Source organism: Vombatus ursinus, unplaced genomic scaffold (assembly GCF_900497805.2).
Source record: "Vombatus ursinus unplaced genomic scaffold, bare-nosed wombat genome assembly UNPS02014786.1, whole genome shotgun sequence".
Lineage (NCBI taxonomy): Eukaryota > Metazoa > Chordata > Mammalia > Diprotodontia > Vombatidae > Vombatus > Vombatus ursinus.
The window spans coordinates 10,012,480-10,031,208 of record NW_020954564.1 but is presented as its reverse complement, the minus strand read 5'-3'; the positions used below and the strand labels follow the sequence as shown (position 1 = coordinate 10,031,208).

The window sequence follows — 18,729 nt, the reverse complement described above, 5'->3', positions numbered from 1 at the left end:
ATATATATATATATATATATATATATATATATATATATATATATATACACATACACACATATGTGTTTGTATGTATGTGTGCACACATAACATGATATATAATATGAATAACATATACCATATAATATATAACATATATGCCTATATGTGAATATGTATGCATGTATCTAATAATCTATTTATCTAACTATCTAATAGTCTAATTATCTACCTATCTATCTATATCTGACCCTGAATATTGCTAGTCTAGAGAATGATTGTTTTTGTAGGTTCAAGATGCTTTAGTTGGTACAGTGGATAGAGCACTGGGCCTGGAGTCAGGAAGACCTGAGTTCAAATATGGCCTCGAACACTTACTGTGTGGCCCTGGGCAAGTCACTTACCTGTTTGCCTCAGTTTCCTCAACTGTAAAATTATGATAATAAAGGTACCTATCTCCCACGGTTGCTGTGAAGATCAAATATAATTGAAAAATGCTTAGCACAGTGCCTGGCACAAATATAAAATATATAAATGTTTACTCCTTTCCCCTGCTCCCTATCCCTTATAGAGGAGAGGATATCCTAAGCTTATATCCAAATGCTTGACCCTAGCCCACCAAATAGTAGTGAATAGGGAATAAGCCTATTTAACCAAGCAGAAAGCAAGCAGAAATCAGAGAAGTTATGTAGATTAGAATATATTACACCATACACAGAGTGAATGAATTCTCCTGCCTTCAGCTCAACCAAGAGAGAGAGGCCTTTTGCCTTTCTCCAAAAGAAAATTTCCTGAAGTCTCTAAAGAGACTTCCTGAGAGCTTTCAAGGCAGCTAGGTGGACAGTGGACAGAGGGCTGGACCTGGAGTCAAGAAAACTGAGATCAAATTTGACATCAGACACTTCTTAGCTATATGACCTTGAGCAAGTCACTTAACCTCTGCCTGCCTCAGTTTTCTCATCTGTAAAATGGGGATAATAACCTACCTCCTATGGTTGTTGTGAGGATCAAATTAAATAATATTTATAAAGCACCTGGCACAGAGTAGACATTTAAGAAATGTTTATTCCCTTCTCTCCCATCGGACTCCAGGGAGACAAGCTAGAAATCAGGGACATGTCTACAAATGACACTTCCTAAAGTTTTTTTCCTTCCATGAGTCTCTCCTTGAGGTGGGTCTGAGACTTCATTTGTCCTCCCTCAAAGCCAGATACTACAAGAATGACTCCCCTCCCCCAAGCTCTCAGGACAACTTCATCTCTCAGCCAGGCTTATAGCCCCTTAAGTCATTTTCTCCACCAATAAGGAGATTCTTATGCAGGTTCTCCAGCCTCGAACCCAGGATTACATCTACAATTATAATAATTTAATGGAAACAATTTCTCTTGGAAATAAACTAACACAATATTTTCTAAGCCTCTAAGTGGAAAGATGGGTTCACAAAAGTTTTTGAAAAAGTCATCACTTGGAATCCTATTGTGTTATAAAAAATGGTGGGACCATTAGGTAGTACATTAGGTAGAGTACTGGGCCTGGAGTTAGGAAGACCTGAGTTCAAATCTGGCCCCAGATACTAGCTGGGTGATCCTGGGCAAGTTATTTAACCCTGTTTGCCTCAGTTTTCTCATCTGTAAAACAAGCTGGAGAAGAAAATGGCAAATCACTCCAGTATCTTTGCCAAGAAAGCCCCAAAAAGGGGATTGGGAATAGTCAGACACAACTAAAAATAACTAAACAACAATATGAGACATGACAAACAGGATGTTTTCAGAAAAACCTGAGACTTACGTGAACTGATGCAAAATGGAATAAGCAAAACCAGAACAGTGTACATAGTAACAGCAATACTATATAATGAACAACTGTGAATGACTTAGCTTTTCTCAGCAATACAATATCCAAGATAACTATGAAGGACTGAGGGTTAAAAATGATATTCTCCTCCAGAGAAAGAACTCATGGAGTCTGAATGCATATTGAAGCATACTTTTTTTTTAAACTTTCTTTATTATTCTTATTTTGGTTTTTTTGTCTGCATTTTCTTTTGCAACATGGCTAATATGGAAATATGTTTTGCATGACAGCACATGCAGAATCTATATCAAATTTTTTGCCTTCTCAAGGAGGGTAGGGAGGAGGGAGAGAGGAGAGAATGTGGAACTCAAAATTAAAAAAAAAAACAAATGTTAGAAACTTTTATTTACATAAAATTGAGAAAAAATAAAATAAAAATTAAACATAAAAAAAGGCTTCCCTGCAAGGATTTATATTAATTCTAAGTTAATTAGTAAATGGCATCGCAGATAAAGAGCTGGCCTTGAAGCCAAGGAGACTTGGGTTGAAGTCCTTCCTCTAACGCACGCAGGCTGTGTTAGACCCCAGGCCATTAACTCTTCTATTAACCTCACCTAACGTCCCAATGCTCTATACGGTGCTCCAAGAATATAAATTGTAGAGAAGTGCCAATGTCCATTGGTGGCAGGAGTTTGCTCACCAGCAGCTTCCTATTCAAATAAAACCCCACACTTGCTAGGCACCAGGAATAGAAAAATGAAAAGGTCCATGCCTTCAAGTCACAACAACAAGGAATTATTAAGTGCCTGCTAAAGCTGGGTACTGTGCTAAGGCTAAGGCAGGGGTGGATTCAGTCAAAAGGCCACACCTGAGGACCTAGAGGGCCACATGTGGCCTCAAGGCCGCAGGTTCCCCACCCTTGGGCTAAGAGATAAAAAGGAAGGCCGACAGTCCCTGTTCTTAAGAAGCTCCTAGTCTAATGGGGGAGACAACATGCAAAAAACAAAGAAACTATGTACAAATGAGCTACACATAGATTTCATTGGAGATAATCTCAGAGGGAAGGTATTAGAATTAAGAGGGATCCTACTTTCCTGGAGGATGTGAGGTTTTGGCTGAGACTTGAAGAAAGCAAAGGAAGCCAAAAGGCAGAGATGAGGAGGGAGAGAATTCCAAGCATGAGAGACAGCCAGAGAAAATACCTGGAGTTGAGAGATGGAGCATCTTGTTCAAGTTACAGCAAAGAGACCAGTGCTTACAGGATTACAGAATAAGAGCAAGAGTGTAATGGAAAGTATGAGACTGGAAAGGTAGGAAAGGGCCATTTTATGAAGGACTTTAAAAGTCAAAGGATTTTATATTTGATCCTGTAAGTAATAGGGAGCCACTGGAATTTATTGAATTGGAGAGTTAAATGGTCAAACCTGAGCAGAGGATGGACTAGAGTGGGGAAAACCTGAGTTAGAGAGACCAACCAGGAAGCTTTCTTATTTTTGACATCCAAGATGGAATGTTGCGCATTAGAACAGCTTTCAGAAAATGCATATAAAATTAGGGGTGAGACTGGACGATCTAATGTCCCTTCCAACTTGAAATATTATGACTTCATGATCCTATGATCTGATTAGTTCAGAGGTGAATGAGTTTTCTTGGAGGTTAATGGACAATCACAGGCCAATTCTGTAAACTGTCAGAGGAGTAAGGGCCAATGATGAAAGAAAGAGAGAATAATAATGACATTTTGCTGGGCAGGTCATATTCCATAAACGAAATATGACAAAACTTAGAAAAAGAATGTTTTTAAGCCTCCTATCAGAGGAGAGAAGGGGGCATATATATTATTGGTCATCCTTTATTCTTGAAGAGGACCAATGACATCAGGAGGGTGATATCTTGACTTGCAAGTGAGTTGGATTTAAGTGAGGCAGAGTTGTACAAAATCATCAGCCCCACTCTCTTCCCCAGAGTCATCTGAGTGCAGTGGCAAGACATAATAGGTCAGGACAACTGTCAATGGCCCCAGATACAGTGGGAGACCTTATCCTTTTTAAGCTAAGGTCTTTCCCAGGTCTCAATTTGTCTGAGACAACACCCATTCAGTGATTAAAGGCTAAGTAAGAAGTGAGGCAAAGGATGACATAGTTTGCCTTCACAAAAGAATCCAAGTATATGTGTGTGTGTGTGTGTGTGTGTGTATACATGTACATACACATACATATGTATATGTAGGATTATGAAGGTTCCAAAGACAGGACTTGGCAACTAATTTGGTATGGGGGTAGGGTGAGAGTGAGGAGTCCAGAATGATACTTAACTTGGGAGCCTAGACAAGATGGTGGTACCCCTGACAATGTCAGCAAAAAACAAACCCAGAACTGAAAAAATTTAGAAAGAAGTTTATCAAGTTGTCTGGTGTGGTAGGGTGGGGAGCTGAAAAAAGTGGCCTGCTTCACTCCCCATTCCCCAGATTCTGTAAGTTCTACATTATATAGAGTTCAAACGAAGGAAAAAGGAGACAGTAGCTCATTGGCCAGTACAGCCACAGGGTCTAAATAAGACAGATAAGTTGCTTGAAATATATACTGGAAGAAAATGTATGTCAGCCTTAGGATCTGGTTCCTCTGGAAGATTTTTGGGATCAGTATAACCTGAGTTAAGCACTAAACAAGTCTGATCTCTAAGCAGCAAATCTGGTCTCTCAGCACACAGCTGGATTCAAACAATGCTACAAAGTTTTCCCACAATAGCAGTATGGAAATTAGGAGTAGGACATCTCAAACTGGATGTCCTGTAGACATCTTAAACTCAACATGTTCTCAAGGAACTTCCATTCTATTGTCAGGTAAGGGAGCGGAGGAAAGAGGGGTAACAACATATACACATATAAGTATATGCATGTGTATATATGTATATGTACATATATGTGTATGTCCACACACAAACACACACTGTATCCCCAAAGTCTTGGTGAAGTTTTAAGCTTTAGTAGCTTAAAACTCCACTAAGGTCTTTAGGGGCACCTAGGTGGCCTAGTGGATAGAGTGCCAGGACTGGAGCCAGAAAGATTCATTGTGAGTTTAAATCTGACCTCAGACACTTATTAGCTGGGTGACCCTGGTCAAGTCACTTAACCCTGTTTGCCTCAGTTTCCTCATCTGTAAAATGAGCAGGAGAAGGCAATGGCAAACCACTCCAGTATTTATGCCAAGAAAACCCCAAATGGGTTCATAAAGAGTCAGACATAACTGAACAATAACAAGACTTTTAGGACACTAAATACGAGGTAATTTTTTTTTGAAGTGGAAAGGCTAGGGAATCTGGAAAGATTTTCTGGAGATAACACAAAGATAAATAAGAGAATGTAAGCTAAGGGCAAGGACTTTTTTTTCATTGTATCCCAAGTACCCAGCACAATGCCTTACACAAAGCAAGTGCTTCATTAACATTTATTTTATTGGATTAGATTTGATTTTGTTCTATAGGAGTTACAATTTAGTAGAGGGAAAAATTAGTGTAGATAGAAACAATTATGGTTCAAGGCAGGGGTGGGGAACCTGAGGCCTCGAGGCCACGTGTGGCCTTCTAGGCTCTTGGGTACAGCCTTTTGACTGAGTCCAAATTTTACAGAACAAATCCTTTTATTAAGAGGATTTGTTGAACAGATTTTTCAGTGAAAGAATAGACTGGACTGAGAATCACTCAACTGTACACATATTGTTACACTGAACTGATGGTGTCATCACACCATTCATGTCATCCTATTCTTTTGTGGCCTATTTCATGATAAAGACTATTCCTCATATAAGCTATTATTGCACATAAGACTCATTGAGATCAAAATGGAGGCCATTATCATGGCCAACTCCCATGCTGAAAGGCACATGACATAAGACTTTATTTTGCCCTTGAAACCATCTATATTATTTTTCCATGGGTCATCTAAGACATGATTTTTTTGGCCTCAGGGGAAAAATATTTTTCTATGTTCTGTCATACTCCATTTATGAATATGACCCACTCAGCAAAATGGCCTTACCATCATTTTTTCCCTTTCTTTCATCTTTGACCCCTGCTCCTCTGACAGTTTACAGAATTGGCCAGTGATTGTCCATTAACCTCCAAGAAAATTCATTCACCTCTGAACCAATCAGGTTACGGGATCATAGGTCATAATATTTCAAGTTGGAAGGGATTTTATATCATCCAATCCCACCCTCTAATTTTATACATATTTTCTAAAATGTTCTCATGCACAGCATTCCGTCTTGGAAGTTAATAGTAGAAACTTAGTGATGCAATAAATTGTAGCCAATCAGATTCCAGGAAATACTGTTCTAGAGTATATTTCCTTATTTAAAAATATATATATGTATGCACACACATATATATGGGTATGTTTCCTACACATTAAACACCTCAGTAGTAATACACCCTATTGTGGATATATTTATTAAATCTAGTATCTAAATTGGACAAAGCATGAAACAGTTATAGCTTCCTACCATATCACCATGAGGAAAATAATCAAGGCCAAAATGAAGGTAATGTTTAAAGATATTTACAGAAAATGGTATATGAGATCTATGAGCAAAGAAGAAGCAGTAACATCTTTAGGAATAAATTGCTGTTTTCAGTAAACTAGAGATAGGATTCAACAAACAAATTAAATGAATGATGAGCACTTGTTTTGTGCAAATCCCCAATGTTAGGCTCCATGGAGATGCAAAGAATATGACACCTGTTGTTGATTAGGCAAACTCTGGAGCAGGGAAAGGAAATCTCTGCCTAGAGATAGACTGGGCAGGATCCAAACTGGAAGATGAGCAATCACATTCCCCAAACTAACTCAGGTTGGTACCAAGATGTTGCCACGAGGCTGAAATCCAAACTCTTGAAACATGTGGGGAAAACTGGCTGTAGAAGCTGAGATTTAGGATAGGAAAACCTCCCAGATCAATTGGCAAGATACAATGAGTGGGAGTGCGGGAGAGCCAGTTCTGTGTCTGGCTCAGTCTGATTCCCCAGCTTGGGTCTTTTTATGGAGGTTTCTTAGGCTTTTGCCTCATAGTTTCTCTGGCTTCCTTCAAGTCTTGGCTCAAATACAGCTGGTGACTTCCTCTCTGAGATTGCTTCCCATTAACTCAGTATATATCTTCTGTGTATGTATATATCTTCTCAGTCATTTACATGTTGTCTCCTTCATTAAAATATGAGCTCCTTGAAGGCAGGTATTAGTGTTTTACCTTTCTTTATAACCCCAATGCTTAGCATAGTGCCCAGCACATAGTGACTGTTTAATAAATGTTTTTGATTGAATAAAAAACAAGCAATTGTTAAGATTTCCAAGATGAATAGGGAATTGAGACAACTTTTTGAGACCAAAAACCAGTAGACTGGTGAGCAAAGGATATGAATAGACAATTCTCCCCCCCCCACCCCTGAAAAAAGACACTCGCCATAGTAACTATATGCAAAAATGCTCCAAATTACCAAGAGAATTGCAATTAAAACACTTTTGAGGTCTTACCTCACACCATTAAATAGACAAAGGTGATACAAAGTGAAAGCAGTTGACGTTGGAGAGACAATAGGAAGTTGGCACCCTAATACACATCAGGTGGAACTGTAAATTACTGCAACCATTCTGACTGGGACAATCAGGGAAAGATTCCTGGAAGAGGTGGCATTTGAACTAGGTTCAGGATAATCAGGTCAAATCTTTCTCCCAATCCTGACCTTGACCAAACCTTTTCTCTCAACAATGTGTATACTATACTACAATGGGAGGTTTGAGCAACACATTCTTTGAGAACGATATCAAGGACGACATCATTCCCACAACCTGACCCCATAGTGTCAAACACTGAGCACAAGAATATGGCACCTGATGTCAGAAGACCTGGATTTGAATCCCAGCTCTGACATCTGGTACGTGTGACCATGAGAAACTTACTTGCCCTCTGTGACCCTCAGCTTACACTTTGTAAGATGGAAAGAACAATACTCTCATTAGATATCTCAGGAAGTGTTTGTGAGGAAAGTCATTGTAACTAATTTTTAAAATATAGAAAAATTTACCATAAGGAGATAGGAAAGCATTTTTTAAAACTATGTTCTCAAAACATTATATAGTTTTGAATCTAATTTCTTTTTTTTCCTCTCAAGAAAAAATAATGCTCTACAAAGGAAAAAGCATTCTATGCCTGCTGATCATATTAACTTTAATTTTAGTGTTTGGGAGATATTATTATAGGTAACTATGAAGGCTTGATGAATGAGCACATTATTTGATCTCTTATAACTAACTTGAAAAAGATCAAATTACTATTTTCTATCTTGTAAAAGTGACAGTCACACATATGTCAGTCCCACATTAGTTCACACTCAATCATCAAAGCAAGATAATGCCGAGGACCATATTAAATTGCTAAGGCTGTCTAAATGAAAAGCAAAGTTCTCCTTTTCTCTTTGTCTCCACTTTTGCTTCAGGCCCTCAGAAAAGTGAGAAATTCATTTAAATATTTCCTCCTGTGACCAGCTTTATCTCTGAAAGAGTGTATAGTGTGAAAATCCCACCTGACACATGTAGTAAGATTTTCCTGATCCTGGTTAATTCTAGTGTCTTCTTTCTGATGATTATCTCTAATTTATTCTGTATATAGATTGTACATAGCTGCCTTACTCCCATACTTTAGTCTGTGGGCTTCTGGAGAAGAAGGACTGTCTTTTTTTTTTTCCTTTTGTATTCTCAACACTTCACACAATGCCTAGCACATAGTTGGTGCTTAACAAATGTTTATCAACTGACTTACTGAGGCTGGTGAATACGAAAGCCCTGGATTTGGAATCAGTGCTCCACCTGGGTTTACATTCTATGTCACTTAATATACTTAGGTGACTTGGGAAACTCACAACTGTTCAATTCTAGGTTCCCTGTCAATAAAATGAAAGATCCCAGGGGTCCCATCCAGCTCTTACATTCTTATTTCTAAGACCTTTCTCAGCTCTAACATTCTAAGTCCCATATTCTACCACATGTTGTACACTCAGCTCCTTTCCAAATCTATCTTTCTATGATCCTAAGCTACTGTATTGCAGTATAAGAATGGATTGTCCTGATGATATTGGCACCCTAGCATGATCTGAAGGGAGACCATTGATGCAAAACTTGGGTATCTCACCTCTATGATGTTATTGAATAAGTTTCTTAGTCTGCTAAAATGAGTCCCATTCAACTACTGATTTTTTTTTATTTTAGTAATTATGAAGAGGTTTCTTCCAAATTTAAAAATAACATGATCTTTCTATTTTTTGTTTTTTTGTTCAAAAGCACAGAGCCAAGTAAGTCATCGTGGAACTGTGCCTCCTGGTAAGTAGAGTGTTTTTTTGTTTGTTTGTTTTTTGCAAATCTCCTATATGTTCTAGACTAGGGCCAAGTTTGGTGACCAGTCAGTGAGGTGATTGCAATGGTGGCAGTGTGGTAAAATGGCAAGAACTTAGGATTTGGAATCAGAGGACTTGAATTCAAATCCTGGCACTGCAACTTACTGCCTCTGTGACCTTAGGCAAATCACTCCCCATCTCTGTGCTTCAGTTTCCTCATATGTAGAATGAGGGGAGTGGACTTAATGACCTCTAAGATCCCTTCTACCTCTAAGTCTGAAATCCTTTGGTATTCAGAGCCTATAACTCAGCCTATCACTCCAGGTTAGGTGAACATGAGAAACACCAGAGTCACACTGGGCAAACAATTGTAGATTGGAGAGGAGATGGTCATGCTGGATGAAGGTTCATCATGAACCAAAGTATTTGAGATTTGGTGAGGGGGAAGATAGGACTTCTTGAGGCTATGGCTTCCTAGAAGAATGGCTAGTCAGCCCAAGGCTCTGTGGAAAGCTCAAGGCTTAGTTACTTACCAGACTTGGTTGGTATTTGCCCCCATACCTGGGCATCTTGAGAGAAACAACCATAATCCCTCTACTTTAGCTTCATGGAAGTTCTGCCTCTTAAGCCACAGCCCCTTCAGCATTGGCTTCTGATCCTCAAAACAACCCCAGGAGGTAGATGGGGGAGGGAGAAGGGGGGTTATTGTCTTCTTTTTGGAGACAGGCAAACTGCAGTTCAGAGGCCTTGAATTATTCAACCAAGTTCAAACAGTAAGGTAATGGATGGGGTAGAGAAAGGAATCCAAGGCTCCTGTTCCTGGGTGTGTAGCTTCATTTGCCAAACAGCATTGTAGAGGTAATCTTTGATCCAAAGGATGGAATCATTTCCAATTACAGCACATGCCTCCTACTTCACTAGCTTTTACCTTCTCTTTGTACTCAGGAAGAAGAAAGTCAAACAAAATCTTCAATACAAAAAGCCTTACTCATCACCCTGGTTTGATTCCAAATAAGAACCAAATCTTTACTGGTACATCAAGAAGATACCTTCCTGGCCTATGGGAGATACACAGCTGGCAGCAGCAAGGCGAGTGTTCCAGATGTGGCGCGGGGTGAGATAGAGCTCTTTGTAAGCTTTTATTTTATTTTCCCCCAAAAAACTCTTATATACAAAAGGAGGATCTGATAAGAATCAGGCACAGACAATGAGAAAGTTGACATATTTGACCTTATACCTCGATGCCTGTTTTACTGGGAAGACAGGACTTCCAGATCTGTTTAGGGGATAAAGTTAAATTCATTTGCCACAAGAGGATGTTTATTTATATCCCTGGCCCTTGCCCTAAAGAGGAACAAAGGAGATGGAGTTGGAGGTGGGAAGAGGATGCAAGATTCAGATGAGTGGAGGGATGGAAAATACAGAATTTCTATCAGGGCAGCTTATTTCCTGCTTAATTGTATACATTCATATACATATACATATGTGTACAAATATATAGCTATGTGTAATATATACAGACATATATATATATATACACACACATACATATTTACAAATATATCCACGTATGTATTGTGTGTATGTATATTAATACAAGAGGGATTGCATCTGTGATTTGAGTGGTGTAGAGAACTCCCAAGTGAGGAAACTCCCTCTGCCAATGCATTGGCATTATCCCTGCAACACATAATCTTAGTTTATCCAGATATCTCTTTCTCTTCTCTCTCTCTTTCTCTCTTTCTCTCTCTCTCTCTCATATATATGTATACACACATATCTATATATCTATATATATACATATTTGTATATATGTATGTGTGACTAAGAAAATTACAAAAATTTCAGCTAATCAAAAACAGGTAAATTAAGGCACAATTATTTAACAATAACAGCTCATATCTACATGGGGCTTTGCACTTTCAGCATAAGTCATCTGACTTGTAAGGTAGGAATTAGTCTTTTCATATAAGAGAGGAGAAAACTAAGGCTGAGAGGTTAGAGTTCTTGGCCAAGGTCATCCAGCTAGAAGCAACAAGAGGGTGAGAGAGGGCAAAAAGAAGAGTCCTGGCTGACTTTTACTGTGGTGTTTCCAAATCTTTAATTGAGGATGGAGGGAGGAGGATGCAGGAAATTAAAAGTCCCAGTATTAAGAGTTTATGAGATTCAGATCTGGGTGGGACCTTAGAGATCATCTAATGTCAAATTTCTTTATTTTACATATATATGACCACACTAGGTCCCAGAGGTTAAAGGAAACTTGCCCCAAATCACAAAGCTAGTAAATAGCAGAGCCAGGGCCAACTTGAAGCTCAGAGCTCTTTTCATTACATCACATCTCTTGTGACTACTCCTCATCCAATTCTTTATGTGGAACAAAAATCTCCCTCCCTAAAACTGAAACACACTGATTCAAATTCTGCCCTTGGGAGTAGGTATCTGAAGATAATCATTAAGCCCCCTCTTAAATCCTCTTTTCTCCAAGATAAACATTCTCTGTTGTTTCAATTGATTCTTGCATGATATAATTTCCAGGCCCCTCACCATGCTCTTCTGGATGAACTTGCTTTCCTCCAAATTACCTCCAATTTATTACTATTCTTTTTAAAACTTCCCATAACTGGACAACAACATTATAGACAGAGACAAAGGATCGTGAGTCTATCACCTCCCTTATTATCATACTCTACTTCTATTATCTCAGCCCAAGATTCCATTAGTTTTTTTTTTTTTTAACTACTTGGTCATACTGTTGACCTGTGTTTGGAGCTTGTTGTCCACCAAAATTCTCAGGGCTGCTAAGACAGATCTACCCTCTCCAAAATGATTAAGTTCAGTTTTTAAACATGTATGAGTTTATTTTGCCTCTATTAGCTTCCATCTTGTTAACTTCCTCAGTGAAACTCTTGTCTATGTTTTCCCATAAGTTCTCCAGTATGGATCTACCCAATGTGTTGGGGGCTTCCTTGCTTTCTCTTCACATCACAAGAATACCAATGGAGTGCATAAACTGTCCTTAGCTTATCCCTTGTTATTGTCAAGTGATAAGCCCATCTTCCTTTCGGCTCATAAATTTTTGATGACATCTTTTATTCTACTTCTTAGTAATACCTTATTTATAACTTCTGTCTCTACCATGTGCCTATCCATTGCCTTTTGGGTAATTCTCAACTTAAAGTCTTCAGAGACTCTAGTATTTTATGACTCATAGCCAGACATCATTAGCTATCCTTTCCAGCACCCAAAATTTGCCAAGTGTGCCGTTCAAGTTTTTGATAGTGTAACTCTTAGCTCAAAGGGCCAGTTGTGTGGGACTCTCTTTTCATTGGTGGAGCTTGATTTCTCAACGCTGCTTGCCGGCACGAGGGGTGTGTGGAGTTGATGAGAGCTCTTTCATCTTTCAGCCTCAAGAGATAATGTGCCATTCCAACCTCTCTTCAGGTCACTAAAGGGAGAGACAGACTCTGGAAAGAACCTGACCTGAACCTGTAGAGGAGCAGAAAATCTCGAATGTGTTCCTATCACCAGTTTGCTATACTAGAGAGTTCAGGGAATTCCCCTTGGATGAGCTCTGGGACTCTCTGTCTTAGTTGAACTGAGTTATCTCTTTCCCAGTGAGAGAGTTCCTTCACTCCATATTGTCTATCCACTGTGCCACCTAGATTGCCTTTTGGCATTTTTGGACCTCATTTGCAGCTCCTTCTTTCTGGATACCATCTCCTGTTTGGTTTCCACTACTCTGCTCTGTTGCAGTTCTCTCTCCATCTGATCAGTCCCTCTTAATGTCTTTCTCTAGTCTAATACCCTTCTTGCCCTTCAGTGTGGGTGTCTTCCAAAGCTCTTCCGTCTGTCTTCTTCTCTCCTTGTCCCACATTCTCTCCATTGGTAAACTCATTCAAACTTCTGGGTTCCGTTGTCACCCTCTACTTTGGCAACTCCCAAGTCTCATGTATCAAATCCCAATATCTCCCCCTAAATTCTAGTCCTGTATCTTCAACTATTTTCTGGGTATCTCCACCTTGATGTGTTGCTTAGCACCTCAAATTCAGCATGTCTAAAATGGAACTTACCTTCCCTCCTAAGTCTTCCCTTACTCCCTACTTCCCTGTATCTGGTAATAGATAGCACCATCATCCTCTCAGTTATCCCAGTTCAACATCTTCTTTTTCTCTTTTCCCTTCCTCCATGCTTTATCATTTCTACTTCCATTACACTTCTAGAATGAGGCCCTTCCTCTCTACTTACACAACCACAAATCTAGCTTATATCCTCACCACATCCTGCTTAAACTATTGTAATAGCCTTTTAACTCCCTTCAGTTTCTCCTTTTACCTGTTAATATTTTATGCAACTACCAAACTAATCCTGATCACACCATTGACCTGCTAAAAATTCTTCAGTGTCCCTTTACTATTCCTTACCCTCATGTTTAAGGCCTTGTTGGTGCAAATGAATTGTGTTCTGATTCTAGGTCCTTCGTTCTTTCCACTAAGCTGTACTGCTTAGATGGGCTCATAGGGTTTTAGAATTGCAAGGGATCTAAGAAATGTGCCAATGTCACACCCACACTATTGTGTACTAATGTAGAAATGGGCTCTACTAGAAAATTAGACTCATCTTCTCCAGGCCTCCTCATTTTTCACCAAATCCTTTAATTATAGTCAAAATTGAGTTTATATCTTTTTAACATTGATCTGTTGTCCATTAGTTTCCTCTTCTATAAAACAGTGGATTGGTGCTGGAGAAACAAGGTGGATGATGGTTTTTTTAAAGAACTAGTCACAGGACATGAGTGCGTGAAAGGTACACATAATACCAGTTTTGGATCTGAAAGGGTATTTGGGCATCATTGGAAAGTGACATCTGCAAGAAGATATTAAGCAAGTTTTTCTCTTTTTTGTGTGTTTCAAAGGATAATGAGAACTACTGAACAGCCAAGAAGCAAAACTTACTTACTACTAATCTTAATTTTAGTCACTGTAAAAGACTTCTTCTAAATATAAAAAAAAAGATAATGTGATTCCATTTTCCATTTCTCTAAAGTGATAAAGAACATAAATTAGGGTTGATGCATTATTGGTAAGGTCCCTTGTTTTACAAATCTCTTCTCCTCTTCTGGGTTAGGGCCTGGTTCTAGTTGGAAAGTGATGAGGTGGCCATGATAGCTGGATGATAGGAGACTAGGTGAATAGGAGACATGCTATATGGAAATAAATTATTATATTACATTTATATTTTATATAGTATTATTTATTATAATATCTATGCTATATAATATTTAGAGTATATATTATATTTAGAAATACATGTTATATTAGATGTATTACATATGTGTATATATATATACATAGACATATCTGTATGTGTGTAAACATATATATAAGATATATACATATAATATAACTAATATGTTTTTTAAATATATGTATATAATATATGATATACATACACACATACACTTCAGCTCTGAGTGGGCACCAAGAAGAGTGGTTAATCATCCTCTAGGGAAGGTGCCTGGCTTAAGCACTCAGCAGACTGGTCAAGCACACCCACACATGGGCATCCCTCCCATGACAACACGGCACACTCAGAGACTGAGTCTTAATCCTGAAACCCCATAGATTTAACTTTCCCTAAACTGTCTATGCTGCTCTCAGTTGACTATTTTAGGACTTCACCTCATTCAGAACCCTCCCATCCCTACCTACCCTGGTTTATTAGTCTTCCTTCCACAGGAGCCAATATACACAGAAGCATTTCGAACTAGAGCAAATATCTCTTGCCTCGCTCTCTTTACTTTCAGGAAGGATACAACAGAAGGACCTTACCACCATTCAAAAGAATCCTACCTGTTACACTGGTTTAATCCTGAATAAGAACAAAATCTCTGCCTTATAGGAAATGGATACATGGGCAAAGCTCAATATGAGATGGTAGGTTTGTTCCATGGTATCAGCCTGAGGAAAGATTGCAGATGTTGGGGGAGAGAGGTTCGATTTTATTTTGTTAAGCCTCTGTCTTTTCAAACACTTTTACATATTAAAAAAACAAAAAGGAAAAAAGGTAACCCCAAGCCTGGGTTCTTACACAAGTTTAATGAAAAATTTGGTATACTTTCCTTCTCTCCAGGTAGAGTGGGGTGGAGTAGGAAAAAGTCAAAGAATTTTTTAGAGGTAACTATTATTATTATCATTTCATAATTGAGAAAATTATGGCACTCAGAGAAGGTTAGTAACTTGCTCAAGGCCACACAACTGGTAGGTAGCTGAACAAGTGTGCAACTTCAGGTCTTTTGATATCAGATTCTGTACTTCTTCTTCCCATAGCCTCTGTCTACCTAGCCACGACCTCTTTGCATCTTCCACTAGCAAACGTTTCTATCCTTTTATTTTCTCTGTTGGAGAACAATGGAAGGAATGAAAATAAGGCAGAATTGGTGAATTCAAAGGAAATCTGGGCTATTAAGTGGAAATTCTATTTGATTGTGAGTTCTTGCCTAGTGTATATAAAGTCATTCCTGATTTTAAACAAATTGTATGAAAAAAATTTCCAAGTTACCAAAAAGATAAATCGAGGGATGATTATTTAGAATAATAAAATTTTAAAGCCGGCAGAGACTGTAGCAATCAATTTGCCCATGCCCTTGAATTTACAGACAAAGAAATGAAGGCCCAGAGGGATGAAAACAACTGAAGTTGGACAGCTAGTTTGTGGCAGAAAGAGAATCAGAGAATTTCCAAATGGAAGTGACTGCAGTTAGTCCAAACCCTTCATTTTATAAATGAGGAAACTGAGGCCCAGAGAGATTAAGTGACTGACTCACCTTGGGCTATCCATAGTTGTGAAAAGTATCTCCTTTCCTTCCCCTCTAAATTGTTTATAATATGCCCTTTTGTACCTGAGTTGTATATAGGATTGTTACACAAACTTTACATAAAAATATATAAAAATTCCTCCAATGTAGAACATTGTCCTTTGTACACAGTAAACACTTCTGGATCCAAGTAGCTTTGGCCCCATCCAGGAGCTCAGTTTCTAAGTACCAAATCTTTTGGCAGAGAGAGGAGGAGATGACAAAGGGAGTGAAAGCAGCAATGGAAACCTCTCTCCCTGGTGCTCATTAAGATTGTGAGTCCCTCCCTCAGGGAACATACACGGGGAGGCAGTATGGCACAGTGGAAAGAACATTGATTGTATTATCAGATGACCTGATGTTAGATTCTACCTCTGAAACTATGTGACCTTGGGCAAGTTCCTTTACCTCCCTGGGCCTCGGTTTCCTTATCTGTAAAATGAAAGGGTTGGGCCAGATGACCTCTGAGGTTCTTTCAAGCTCTAGGTATGTGAAACTATGAACAAATGTTTACCTGAGCAAATTTGCTAAATTAATGTTGAATAAATATAAGAAAAACTTGGCGCTCTAGGTCACAGATTGTCAAGTACACCTTTGCTTTTTCTTACAAAGGTAGGGTAACTCGGCAGGAGAGTGGGGCTGGCCAGCACAACCCTTCAGTACCAATAAAATGTGGCTCCAAGAATTTAGCATATATGGGCTTCAGTAGCACAATTTTTGTTAATACTATGTATCTTACTGATAATATCTGTGAAGATAAAATTGCCTATTTCTCATTTATTTCCTAGGTGTGGATATAAAACCTTGAAGAAATTCATCGGATCTGCTGACAAATATTTTATGGTGAGCCAGAAAGTTATATTTTACATCATAACAGATAGCTCCATGAAAATTCCTCCAATTGTGTTAGGTCCTCTTCAAATATTCAAAGTCTTTGAAATCAACAGAGGGAAGAAGTGGGATAATAACATGCTAAGGATAAAGATCATTGGGGAATATATCATAAGTCATATCCAGGATGCAGTTGACTTCCTTTTCTGCACAGATATAGATCAAATATTTAAGAATAAATTTGGAAAGTCTCATGATGGAAAATGTTATCTACATCCAGAGAAAGAACTATGGAGTTTGAATGCAGATCGAAGCATACTATTTGCTCTTTTTTTCCTTGTTTTGTTTTGTTTCTTCTTTCTTGTGGTTCCTCCTATTGTTTCTAATTCTAATGTGAAAATATGTTTAATAGGAATGTATGTGTAGAGCCTATATCAGATTGCACACTGTCCTGGGGAGGGAGGTGGGGAGGGACTGGGAGAAAATTTAAAACTCAAAAGCTTATGGAAGTGATTGTTGAAAACTAAAAAGAAATTAATTAATTAAAAATAAAAAAGAATGAATTTGGATTGGAGACTCTGGGTAAGTTGGTTGCTCAGCTCCAGCTCAAGTGATATTCAGAAAATTCTCAATCATGAGAGGCAGCCTGATTCAACAGCATACATCCCTTTTAATCAGGGGAATTTCTACTGTACTATAGCAGTGTTTGGGAGCTCACCTCAGGGAGTTCTAAACCTCACCCAGGAATGCAGCAAGGGGATGCTTCAGGACAAGGAGAATGAAATTGAAGTTGGGGGGGCATGATGAAAGTCACCTAAATAAATATTTCTTCTTAAACAAACCTACTGAAATCTTATTACCAGAATACTGTTGGGACTATCAATTCACATGGTAAATTAATCAAGATGGGTTGGCAGTCAAAGAACAATAATGGGATTAAAAATAATCCTTGATTTATGATTGTCCCATTAAATTTGCGGATTACAGAGCGCATTCTTCAGACCAATTCCTAAGGAAAGAAGCAATTAAGAATTTTTAAAAGCCAAAAACCTAACAAAAAAATTGTCTTCTTAAACAGCACATGCACACATTCTTTTTGTTCTCTGAAATAACAAACTTCCTGACTTGCATGATGTGGGATAACAAATCAATCTGTGGTAACTGGGACGTAAATGCATGCTGACTTTAGGGAGCAAGTCTAAAGGGAGCAAGTCAGTTTAACAAACAGTTGTTAATCACTGAGAAACACATTTGGCATAATAAAATATGAGAGGCTACATTCTAAGTAAACAATGATCTACATGGTTTAGTTAAATAAAGTCAATATCTTGTTGGTAGAAGGGCAGTTGTACTGTAGGTACAGAATGAGGCATACACAGTCAGACAATGTCAATGTGGTAACAGGTTTTTCTTAATTGTACCTCTAAAAGAGCGTCCTATAGGAAATGGGTGTGAGTGTGTGTGTGTGTGTGTGTGTGTGTGTGTGTGTGGAGAGTATTGGGAAGTGAAAAAGATGTTTGCTCTTTTTAAAGCATTACTGAGGTATTTTGAAAGTTAACACAAATAAGAATAATTTAGTGAGAATGACAGAGGTCATAGTTTGATTTCCTGTAATTGTTTAAAGTACAACGTTAGGTTTATATAACTCTGCCATATATCAGGATAATACTTGGTTTGGATATGATGTGACATTATCTAAGTTTACAATGGTTATTTGTTATATTGTCCATGTCAGATGGATTGATTTGTCCATGGCAGATGGATCATTTGAAGATTCAGAATCTCAGAGATGATATCAGAGGTCATAGGTTTAAGAACATAAGGATCCTCTTTAGTTCTAACTCTTACAATACTATTGGTAGCACCATGTGGGGATCAAACAGTGATTT

The 18,729-nt window shown here is 38.4% G+C and overlaps 1 pseudogene; it reads left to right on the top strand.

Annotated features, from left to right (window-relative positions):
* The window catches only part of LOC114046981, a 19,113-nt pseudogene extending 1,378 nt beyond the window's left edge, over window positions 1-17,735 (top strand).
* The last annotated feature ends 994 nt before the right edge of the window (window positions 17,736-18,729 follow it).